This window comes from Ailuropoda melanoleuca, chromosome 1 (assembly GCF_002007445.2).
Source record: "Ailuropoda melanoleuca isolate Jingjing chromosome 1, ASM200744v2, whole genome shotgun sequence".
Classification (NCBI taxonomy): Eukaryota; Metazoa; Chordata; class Mammalia; order Carnivora; family Ursidae; genus Ailuropoda; species Ailuropoda melanoleuca.
This window is the reverse complement of record NC_048218.1, coordinates 142,989,191-143,002,230: the sequence shown is the minus strand read 5'-3', so window position 1 is coordinate 143,002,230 and position 13,040 is coordinate 142,989,191. Positions and strand designations below refer to the sequence as shown.

The following is a 13,040-nucleotide window of genomic DNA, read 5'->3' as shown; positions in this document are numbered from 1 at the left end:
AAAAATTGATAAATTTGACTTCATTAAGTCACTTCATTAAAAATGCTACCTTTTTAAAACACAACGTTAAGGAAATTAAAAAGCAAGGCACAGACTGGGGAAAATACTTACGAATTACATATCTGATAAAGAACTTGTATCAGCATGTATAGGAAAACCCTCAAAACTTGTAGGAAAGCAAACCACCCGATTAAAAAATAGGCAAAAGATTTGAATAGACAATTCACTAAAGAAATTAAATTTATGGCAAAAAAGAAATATAAATAGGACAAATAAGCATATGAAAAGATGCTCAGTCTCATTAGTCGTTGCAAAAATACAGAGAGTATCACAGGCCAGGACGTGATACCATTTTACAACCATCAGAGTGGCTAAAATATTTTTTAAAGTTGTATTTATTTACTTATTTATTTGAAAGACAGACAGAGAGAGAGCAGGGGGAAGGGAAAGAGGGAGAGGAAGAAGGAGAGAAACAGACTCCCAACTGAGCGAGGAGCCCAGTGTGGAGCTCCACACGGGGCTTGATCTCACAACCTTGAGGTCATGACCCTGAGATCGTGACCTAAGCCAAAATCAAGAGTCGGTTGCTTACTCAACTTAGCCACCCAGACACCGCTAAAGTGGCTAAAATTTTAAAATAGCAAGTGTTGAGGCTTTGGAACAACTGCATTTCTCACACAGTGCTGGTGGGAATGTAAAATGACACAGCCATATTTAAATGAGTTTAGCAGTACATAATAATTTTTAAAAAAGATATTAAAAATAAATAAATAAATGAGTTTAGTGGTTAAACATTAAATTTAAACATAAACTTACCATAAAATATAGGAATTCCATTACTAGGAATTTACCCAAGAGAAATAATGTAGCTCCACACAAAAATCTGTATACAAATGTCTGTAACAGGTTGATTCATAGCACCGGAAGCTGAAAACAACCTAAACCCTCAACAGCTGGTGAATGGATAAACAAATTTTGGTACCTCCATACAATAGAATATTACTCTGTAATAAAAAATGTCCAACTACTGATATGCAAAATGGTGTGAGTTCTCAAGAGCTTTGTGCCGAGTAAAAGCCACAGGCTTCCTACCATATGATTTTGTGCTTCTGAACTTAGCTTCTTTAACACAATTTAAATTGCCACACAACACAGAGGCATATTGCAGACTGCGAGGTTTTTGTGTGCGTTTTCTTTCTGGTTAAACTCATAGTTGTGGTTGTGGTTTTCTCCTTAATTAAATTGCTTATCAATGGAAGTTAAAGAGCTTCTTCTGAAAGTCAGCCAAAAGCTTTTTACCATCAGATGTTCAGTGCTTAAAATTAGTTCTTGGTCAGTTCAAACAGCCTCTCTCCACCTTGAAAATGCCCTGATTTCTACCTTGTTTCTGACTCTAATCCCACCAAAGAAGACAAATGGGGACAATATGATTGATAAGGTTTGGGAAGAAAGGAACTTGAGAATTGAGAAGATGATAGCTGGTACCAGATTGGAACTTCACAATTTAGAATAGAAGGATCTGGTGTGGTGGTGGTACTTGTCACCCACCAAATCTTCAGTGAGCTATCCATTTCTAGTTAATGTGCTATGCAATTTAACCCATTTCTACAAGGCATCTAAGCACTTAGTCCTTCTTCAGAGTGGGAGTAGGAGACAGTGAAGGTCACCACTATGGTACAGTCATGTGTGATTACAAGAATAATACAATTTGCTTCTCTAAATTATTTTGACAATTAAATAAGATATTGAAATACCTTGTATAATACCAGGCACTCAATATATGTTTACCAATTTTTTATTTCCTTTCACTTCTTTTAGTAAAAGGAGAATATTTTTAGAACTGGAAGGACCTCAGAGGTTATCTTGTCCACTGTTTTAACTTTACAAGTGAGAAAACCAGATTCAGTGAGATTAAGTGTATTGCTCAAGCTTATGCAGTCAAAGTTAGAAGTCCAACTTCCAGTTCACACAGATCCGTTTCCTAAAGCACCTGCATTCAGCGGTAGTGCTCCACGTGGCAGAGGCTGAGGGAGGTCTGCGGGAGAAGAGTTTTGCTCCATGTATTTAGGGAGCATGGACTGCTTACTTCTGGCTCTATGTTTGCTTTAGCTATTTTCATTTATTTTTTACTCCAAGAATGGGAGGCAATGGGAAGCCTTTCTCCTCAGAGATTGCTGATTAAGCTAATAAAATACAGTGCACACAGTAAGATTTGGATTTCAGATAAACAGGGTATAGTTTTTAGTCCCATGAAATATTTAGAACATATTTATACTGACGGCTTGTCTGTCAACACTATTAGGAGTAAAACAATATCTTGCTTACAACTGTAAATGTTTTTTTCTTCTTGCCTTAAAGCAAATAAGCAATGACAATGGTCACCAACCTCGTGCATAAATCTTGACTTCATGACCGTTCTTCCCCATGAACATTTTTCCTCACCTAGGCTCAGCACAACTGTGGTGAACAGACTCTGTGACTGAGGCTGAGTCTGATGAGAATGGTGATGGGGCAAGAAAAAGTTGATGATGTGCCTGAGCAGCATGGGGAAGACATTTTTCTGCCAGACAGGAAGTACATAATTGTCGTCAGACAGACCAGAATTTAAATCCCTCTCTCTCTAACTAGCTGGGCTGCTATAATGACTTTGAACAAGTTACTTAAACTCCACCACACCCCCCACCCTTAGAGTCTACACAATAAGGACACCTTAAGATTTTGTGAAGATCGAGTATGATAATAGGAAGAAGGCACTGTGATCACTGTGCCTAGAATATAATAGCTACTCTTAATAATTACCATGTCTTAAACTGTACATATATGTTTTATATACTTCTCTAAGCATTTGGTAGAGTTCACAATAAAAAAAGTGTTTAGGCAAAATTGCTAGATTAGAGGCAGACTGGTGAGGGTCTTGAACGCCAACATGTAGAGTTTGGATGCTAAATTTTATCCTGTAGCTATAGAGGAACGATTGCTATCTGCACAGTATTTGGGGGCCTGAGTCTGGGAACCTCTTTCTAAGCTCCCTTAAAAACTACCTGGAAAACGTAGCATATGATTTCCAGGCACATATTAACTGACACAGGGTGAACTGACCTGCCTCCTCTAAGCATCTTCTGCTGCTCCCTCTGCTCCAGTCTTGACAGGGGAGAAAATGAGGAGTTGTAACTCTTCCCATTGGTCTACTTTGTGCTATTATGAGAAATTGACAGGCATCAGACACAACCAGGAATAATTCCTATCCATCACTTATTTATTAGCAGGATGGCCTCATCCAAATCAATCAACCCTTTCTGAGGTCTGTACAATAGGGAAAGCATCAAGGCAGTGTCTTAGAATTAAGACTCTAGAGATCACCTGTTACAGGAGATGCTTTATATCTAAATTTTTATTTTCCACTTTGTTTGAGCACTACCTTTAAGTTTTATGAGTTATACATCCCTGGAGTGCTCTTTCCCACACCTATCATAAAAGCCTTGTGGGGTGCCTGGGTGGCTTAGTCAGTTGAGCTTCCGACTCTTGATTTCAGCTTGCATCATGATCTCAGGTCATGAGACCTGCCCCCCCCAACCCTGTGTTGGGTTCCTGCTTGTCCTTGAGTCTGCTTGGGATTCTCTCTCCCTCTTCCTCTCCCCTGACCCCAGCTCACATGCTCTTGAAATGAAGGAAGGAAGGAAGGAAGGAAGGAAGGAAGGAAGGAAGGAAGGAAGGAAAAGTAAAAGAAAAAGAAAGAAAGAAATCTTTAAAAAATTTTTAAAAAGTCTTGTGATTCAGTTTCAGAAGACTGTCCAAAATGAAGACCAATCATTCAGACCAACTTTGTTTAGAAAATTGTTTTACCTAGGGGCACCAGGGTGGCTCAGCCGGTTAAGTGTCCGACTCTTGATTTCGGCTCAGGTTTGTGAGATGGAGCCGCTACTGGAACTCTGCACTGGGTGTGAAGCCTGCTTAAGAATCTCTCTCTTCTGGGGCGCCTGAGTGGCACAGTGGTTAAACATCTGCCTTCGGCTCAGGGCGCAATCCTGGTGTTGTGGGATCGAGCCCCACATCAGGCTCCTCTGCTATGAGCCTGCTTCTTCCTCTCCCACTCCCCCTGCTTGTTCCCTCTCTTGCTGGCTGTCTCTATCTCTGTCAAATAAATAAAATCTTTAAAAAAAAAAAGAATCTCTCTCTTCCTTTGCCCCTCATCCTCACCGTCCCCCCTATGGGCACATGCTTGCTCTCTCTCTTTCTAAAAAAAAGAAAAGAAAATTGTTTTACCAAAATATCTTAGACAGTTGACACCTGAGTGAGTCAGATTCTTCCTCAACCTTCCATTTGTGTAGGCTGCAGTCCTAAGGTTCACCCCTCCCTTGCTCATGCCTTTAGAACCTGCAGATGTGTGTTATCTGCTCCTTCTGTTTGGTTAACTTCAAGAGCTTCTAATCTTTTTATAACCAGTTCTGTTGGCTGTTATCTGGATTCCTTGTAGTGCCTTGTCTATTGTACAGTTTAACAGATCTCCACCCTCTTCCCTGGCAATTAGAAGAGCAATATAATTATTTAACAATGTGCTAGAGGCTTCTATCAGATAAGCTTCTTAATTGGACCTTTACATCCTTTACTATTTGTGTGTGTGTGTGTGTGTGTGTGTGTGTGTGAGAAAAATATCACCTGAAGGTTTTTCTTAAAGTTGGGCTTTTACACCATTTTATGGGCTAAACACCAAATAAGGCCCTTCTGTCAGTAATCCCACCCTCCTCCTCTCTTCATGCTTGGGGAGACAGCCGTCGTTTTCTACAACCTGGAAAAATTAATCAGACCTATTATTTTAGTTTTGCAGCTCTGTCTCTGTTATTTTCTCATAGAATCTTAGCTCTCTTTCTATTCTGGTGACTTTATCTGTGTAGCTCCAGAGACACTGAAATCTCCAATTCCATACCTCATCACAGGATAACATAGGATACTGGAAAAAGTCATGGGCTTTGGATCAAGAGAGGTAAATGTTCATCCAGGCTCTGCCCCTAAGTATGTAACCTTGCCAAGGCAGTTAACTGATTTAGCTTTCAAATTCCTTACTTATAAAATACCTAGAGAACACATATTCCCCTTCCGGTTTGTACTCTGTACACCTTCACCTCTGAAACACCCATCCTCACATTATGGGTTTTCTGATTCACTCCCAATCACCCAGCAGAGAGCTGCTTTTACTTTAGTTAGTATTTGACTCTTAATTTTGCCAAATTTCTACTCATATACTTTCTTACTAACTCCAAGGGGCTCAGCTTAAACTTATCATGAAGCAGCTCATACGTATTTCTGAATATTCGCTACAGACCTGCTAACCTAGCTATAGTTAGATCCACTAACTATTCTCTGTCATTTAAAAAATAGTGGTCATAAAATTTTTTAAATAAATAAAAATGTAAGTCATATGCGTTTTAAAGGATAATTCATAATTTAAAACTGAAATTGTACATTTCTTGGTCAACTTGTGAAGTTATTGACAATAAAAAGTTATTGACAAGAAGTTATTGACAAGAAAAAAAGTTATTTTTTCTTTAAAAAAAAGTGGAGTGCTAGAGGAGGGTTAGCTATAAACTAGGTTAGTTATCCTCATTCTGTGCAGGATGAATTGGGATGGCAATAACCAGATATATTATGTTCATGGAAAGGCAAAAAATACATTCCAAATATGAATTTGAAAACCCTCTCAGTCTTTCTTGAGACCTACGGTGTTCTTTTCTCCTCAGAGCCCATCTCTTCCTGGTTGCCATTTCAAGGAGAGCTGATTAAAGTATAGCAATAGAACTCAGTGTTCCAGGAAACTCCCCAGGGTCTGGGCAGGAGCCTTAAGATAGGAGGTACCTAAAACTCGAGTCCAAATCCTTGCTTTATCAGATACCTCCAGCCAGGGTGAGGACCAGCTAACCGCAGTGACACACAGAAAGTAGCCCACAATTTTCACTGACCACAAGTGACACCCAGCTCTGGAATAACAGCCTTCTATCCCCATCCCATGGTCATTCTAGGGGAAACAGAAGGAGGGGCATGTTAACTTTGAAGGCAAACCTATGTTAAAATTGAGAAGAGGCTAATTGTGTCCTTGGTGGTGTTTTCCTTTGAATGTAAGTGTGTATCACAAGTTAATCCTTGTAAACTGGAGGAGAGGTGTTGCAGAAACTGCTGGTTGCTCTGGTTGATCTCTCCAACCCTTCTTTCTCGGCTAGATTCAAGCTCCCCCATCTCACTGGAACACCTGTAATGCTTGAGGGGTCATCCAGTCTTCAGCCTCACCCCGCCTGCAGGGTCAAAGTGCTCTCCCTAAAAACTGTAATTCACCTGGGATTTCCCATATCCTTCACTTGCTCCTGATCCCCTCCTGATGCATTCAAGGTCTTCACCATTACCTACCCAAAGTCTTCCATAATCTTGACCCTTCATACTCACCTTGCCTCTCTCTACATTCTTTTTCTCCCTCTTGCACAGTAAACTCCAGCAGTGTTGCACTTTTCATCTCTGGACACAAAATCTATCTATCTAGATAGATCTATCTCTGAACACAAAATACTACTTCAAACTTCAAGTACTCTAGATACTTCTAGATCCTTCTCTTGGATCCTCACCCTCTTGTTCACTTCATTAATTTACATTCAACTCATCTGATAGATAGATAGATGATAGATACAACTTACATGCAGCCTTCAAAACCCAATTCATAAAAAGTTAATGGGGAAAAATAATATTTTGTTGTTATTTGTAGTTGTAAAAATTCTTATAATATTCAAGTTTTTTCATGTTTATCAGCTGCTTATGTTTATATGAATAATTATTTCTTAACTTTTATCTATTTTTCTATATTTACAGTATTTTTAAAAAAGCAATGCATATGAAAAAATAAAGTAAAATAAAAGCAGAGGTACTTGGGTACCTAAGTGTCTGCCTTCAGCTCAGGTCATGATCTCTGGATACTAGGATTGAACTTCACCTCACATCGGGCTCCCTGCTCAGTGGGGAGTCTGCTTCTCCCTGTCCCTCTGCCCCTCCCCACCTGTTCATGTGCTCTCTCTCTCAAATTAAAAAAAAAATCTTTAAAAATAATAAAAACAATGCATATGATATTTCTCTACAGAGAAGATCCATTTGTTTGCCATGTATGAAGGACAAAACTTTTTCGTCCAACTTATTGTCTTTTAAAATCCTATTTCAGTGAATATTTTTATTTCATTGTGACGAATTTGCTTGTAGTTAAATTCTGTCAAAATTCTATTGCTGATGCTAGCTGTTTGAATTATTTTTTTTAAAGATTTTATTTATTTATTTGACAGAGAGAGAGAGAGACAGCCAGCGAGAGAGGGAACACAAGCAGGGGGAGTGGGAGAGGAAGAAGCAGGCTCCCAGTGGAGCAGGGAGCCTGATGAAGGGCTGGATCCCAGGACGCTGGGATCATGACCTAAGCTGAAGGCAGACGCTTAACGACTGAGCCACCCAGGTACCCTGCTGCTTTGAAAATTAATTTTAACAGTAATAAAGGCATTATTTTCTACTAGGATACATTGCAATTGACAAGAACAATAATAAAACCCAATTTATAAGTCACGGCCCCCAACACAGAGTAGGGGTTTCAATAAATCATTGCTGAGTGAAATAGTGCACAGAAAGCCAAAATCCAAGTGGTGAAGTTACAACCTTTCTGTTTTTGTTTAAGTTCCATCTTTCTTCTGACTTTAATGGCTTCAGAAGTATAAAATATAAGATGCCAAAAGTATCTAAGCAAGTGCCAACTTACCTCTAGTTCCTCGTATCTCTCAGCAGATGACTGCCACCTGCAAGAGACCTGAGAAAACCAACCAAACCTTAAGTTTTCTCCATTCCAGAAGAACACAGGAAGTACTATTTCAACCTTACCTGGGCTAATCAGTCAAATTGCATGGACACTTTTTTTGTTCTTTTGGGTACACTTGGTCCAGAAGTTTTAAAGACATCAGTTACTAGGACCTGCTCCCAGACCTGCTATGATAGTCTGGCCTCTTGAGCATTCACATAGTTAAATTTGGGCTAACTTAGCCAGAATTTTTAGGGCCATTCCCATCCCACACCCTACCAGGACCTAGGTCCTGCATTAGGTCATGACTGGTGTCCAGACTGAGTGGGGGAAGGAGGTTAAATAGTGGCCTCTGGCTTCAGTTTTCCTCATGTGATAGATTGCTCAAGGTTCTGAATCCTATTTTCCCGATACCTTTCATATAATGTGAGAGATTAGCTTTTCTGGGAGAAATTCAACATTAAAGATATTCACAAATCATACCAAGCAATATAAAAAACCTTTCAGATTCCATTTTAAAGATGACACAAAAACATAAAATTCATGCAGTTACCAGGTATGTGTTGATCGCTTCTCGGGATAGAGTAGATCTGGACATACATAAAGCATAGATACTTGTAATAAGTCATAGAAAATACATATAAAAGATGAAAATAAAAAAGCTAAAACCTTTAAATTATAATAGTGTAAGAGTCTAAAGTAAAAACGACAACTCAAAAGGACATAATATAATAGTCTTAAAAGTCACCTTTTTATAAGCAATGCCTTCTCCAATATTCTACAGCAACACGATATTCTACACTGTTTGGATCTGACCCAAATTCTTATCTCCAGCCCCAGCCTCTCCCCTGAACTCCAGACTCCCTGAGGAATTGAGTCTGTATGCCACCAAATGCTGCCTTCTCCACTCAGGAGCTCAATAGTTTTCTCAAACGACACATCCAAAAGGAAACCCCAAATCTCCATCCTAACACTTGTTCCTCCAGTGATCTCCTTCATCTCAGTTAATGTCTACCGTCATTTTAAGTGCTCCAAAAACAAAACTTTATACTCTTGACTCCTTAACCTCTTTCTCTTTACCATCCAATCTATCACCAAATCCTGTTCCATCTATGTTTTAAGTATACCTATACCTCTCTCCACCTCCATCGTTATCATCCTGGTCCAAGTTACATCATCTTTTCCTGGACTATTGCAGTCTTCTCTTAACTGATATTCCTGCTTCTGTCCTTATCTTCTATAGTCTATTCTTAAACCAATAATCAAGGTGGTTTCTTTAAAATATAAGCCAGATTATTTTACTCCTCTACTCTGACCCCTTCAGTGGTTTTTCATGGAACTCAAGGTAATATCCAATGTTTACAGCCTACTATCATCCTCCACTACCTCCTGAACCTATTTTGCTCCTTCTCTGCTTTGTGAAGAATTGCTACGATCTTGATATGTTACTACTTTCTAGAATATAGTCTTTCAACTAAGACTAACCATATATCATAGAGTTGCATATCAGAACAGGAAACACATGTCAACTGAAACTAACACTCCTGGTATAGGAGGATAAATAAAGTTGTACCTTGGGTTATCCAATAACATACATTCTGCCAAATCAAACTTCACAGGGACCTTCACAGTTAGATGGGAAGAACTCATCAAATTATACTACAGCTTTTTTTGGGGGGAAGGGACAGAGTCATCTACTAATTTATACACACACACACACACACACACACACACACACGTCGTTTCTTTTTTTGTGGTGGAAACATGTAAGATCCAGTCTTTTAGCAATTTGGAAGTATGTAATACAGCATTGTCTATAATCCGTATGCTGTGTGTAGAGCTTCAAAATTTATTCATCTTTTAGTTGCAAGTTTGTATCTTTTAACAATATCTCCCCAGTTCCCCCAGCCCCTGGTAACCATCATTCTACTCTCTGTTTCTACAAATTTGTCCGTTCTACAAGTTCCACATATAAGGTATACCATACAATATTTCTCTTTCTTTGACTGGCTTATCTCACTAAGCATATTGCCCTAAAGATCCATGCATTTTGTTGCTAATGGCAGGATTTTCTTTTTTCTCATGGCTGAATAATATTTCATTGTATATATACCACATCTTCTTTATCTATGCATCCACTGATAGACATTAAGTTGTTTCCATATCTTGGCTATTGTGTATAATACTGTAATAAATACAGGAGTGCAGATTTCTTTTCTTTTTTTCCTTCTTCTTTTCTTTTTTCTTTCTTTCTTTTTTTTTTTTTTTGACTAGGTACAGTATACTTTATTGAGGGTACCTGACAAGGTATGGCTCCCCAAGTCCCTCCTCTTCTTCAGGGGGTCTGGGATGGAAACTATGGAGGTTGGGAGATTCTCACATGTAGGGGATGAGTTGGTGCAAGGACTCCCCAGCAGCTGAGGACCTCTCTGTTTCTCTTGGTCTTGCTGGGTCTGGTGGTTACTTTTACTGCTTGGAGACCATGTGTACCATAAGGTCCACCACCTGGTTGCTGTAGCCAAATTCATTGTCATTCCAGAAAATGAGCTTGACAAAGTGGTCATTGAGAGCAATGCCAGCTCCAGCATCAAAGATGGAGGAGAGGCTGTCACTGTTAAAGTTGCAGGAGACAACCTACCTGGTCCTCAGTGTAGCCCAGGATACTCTTGAAGGGGCCATCTGGTGCCTGCTTCACCTGATTCGTGATGTCTTCATATTTGGCAGCTTTCTCCAGGTGACAGCTCAGATCCATGACTGACATGTTGGGGGTGGGAACACAGAAGGCCATGCTAGTAAGCTTCCCATTCAGCTCAGAGATGACCTTGCCTACAGCCTTGGCAGAGCCAGTAGAAGCAGGGATGATGCTGTGGGCAGCCCCTGGGCCATCACACCACAGCTTCCCAGAGGGGATGTCCATGATCTTCTGGGTGGCAGTGATGGCAAGGACTGTGGTCATGAGTCCCCCCCAGTGATACCAAAGTTCTCATGGATGACCTTGCCCAGAGGGGACAAGCAGTTGGTGGTGCAGGAGGCATTCCTGACAATCTTTAGGGAGTTGTCATACTTCTTGTGGTTCACTGCCATCACAAACATGGGGGCATCAGCAGAAGGGGCAGAGGTGGTGACCCTCTTGACCCCATGCTTCCAGTGAAACCCAGCCTTCTCCATGGTGAAGACCCCAGAACATCAGGATTTTGATGTAAAGTGTGATCTTTGGGCTTTTACCAAACTGCCCACAACATACTCAGCACAAGCATCACCCCATTTGATGTTGGCAGGATCTCACTCCTGGAAGAAGGAGATGGGCTTACCATGGATAACAAGATTCCTATTCTCAGCCTTGACTGTGCCATAGAACTTGCCATGGGTGGAACATGCTAGAACATGTAGACCATGTAGTTGAGGTCAAACAAAGGGTCATTGATGGTGACAGTATCCACTCTGCCAGAGTTAAAAGCAGTCCTGGTGACCAGGCGCCCAATATGGCCAAATCCATTTACTCTAATCTTCACCACACTGTCTAAGGGATGTGGCTGGTACTGCACCAGAAGATGCGGCTGTCTGTCAAGCAGGGAGGAGCAGAGAGCCCAGATTTCTTTTCAAAACCCTGTTTTTATTTCCTTTGGATACATACCCAGGAATGGGATTGCTGGGTCATATGGTAGTTGTATTTTTATTTATTTATTATTTATTTATTTATGTATTTATGTATTTATTTATTTATTTATAAAAATTTATTTTTAGAGAGAGAGAGCATGAGTAGGGAGGGGCAGAGGGAGAGGAAGAGAGAGGATCCCAAGCAGGCTCCACACCCATCACAGAGCCTGGTGCTGGGCTCTATCTCACTGCCCAGAGATCACGACTTGGGCCAAAATCAAGAGTGGGCCACTCAACCAACTGTGCCACCCAGGTGCCCCAGGTAGTCGTATTTTTAATTTTTTGAGAAATCTCAATAGTATTCTCCATAGTGACTTAAACAATTATATCCCGCCCAACACTTGTTAACTCATCTTTCTGGTGATAGCCATTTTAACAGGTGTGCGGTGACATTTCAATGTGGTTTTGATTTGCATTTCCCTGATAATTAGTGATGTTGGACATCCCTTCATGCACCTGTTGACCATCTGAATGTCTTCTCTGGAAAGATATCTACTAAGGTACTCTGCCTATTTTTAATCAGATTATTAGTTTTTGGTTATTGTTATTGAGTTGTATGAGTTCTTTATATATTTTGGATATTAACCTTCTACCCAATATGTAGTTTGCAAATATTGTCTCAGTTCCATAGGCTGCCTTTTAATTTTACTATTTTTTTTCCGTGCAGAAGCTTTTTAGTTTGATGTAGTCCCACTTGTTGATTTTTTCAGATTGCTTATGCTTTTGATATCATGTCCAAAAACTTATTGCCAAAACCCAGTGTCAAGGAGCTTCTTCCTTATGTTTTCTTCTAGGAGTTTTACATACCAGGTCTTTCTTATGCTTAATTCTTTAACCCACTTCTAGCTAATTTTTATGAGTGGTATTAAGATAGGGGTACATAATTTTCTTTTCTTTTCTATTATCTTCCTTTTCTATAATCTTCCTTCTTCCTTGCCTCCTTCCTTCCTTCACTCCCTCTCTCCCACTCTTTTTCTTTTTCTTGTTCCTCTTTTGTTTATAGAGTTTTCTTTTTGTCTTTAAATCAAAACCGTGTGGTGTGTGTGTGTGCACGCATTTGTGTGATGGGGGGTGGGCTTTTTAAAGGGGTTTTCCAGTATTTACTTTATGAAAATTTTTTCAAGTTTTTCTCTGACTTTTAATGAAAGCCAAATGTTAGAAATAGTAATTAAAATGTTTACATTGAAGTAGATTGCGAGATCTGCAGTGTAGCCAAGCCTGGCAGCTTGATAAATTAGAATGAGCCACACAGGCTGGTCTTTTTTTTCTTTTCCCCCTAAAATGCCACAGTGTCCAGTAAGCAATTCCACCCCACACACCACCCTTGTCTCAGATCAGATGAACTGAGCGAAGAAAATACCTCCCAACATAGCAAATTACCCACTGTATCAAAAGAAACTGGAAGATATTATCAATGGGAGAGATGGCTTTGGAGAACTTGAACATCAGGATTTTGATGTAAAGTGTGATCTTTGGGCTTTTACCAAACTGCCCTTCATCAGGGGAAGCATCATTCCAGGTCATTCATGTGACTGTCATTATATCTCGATCAGTCCAGGTACCACTGACACATTTC

General features: G+C 39.9%; 1 pseudogene; it reads right to left on the bottom strand.

The window, feature by feature from the left end:
* Positions 1-10,273: 10,273 nt before the first annotated feature.
* LOC100478650 lies at positions 10,274-11,316 on the bottom strand (annotated as a pseudogene).
* Positions 11,317-13,040: the final 1,724 nt, after the last annotated feature.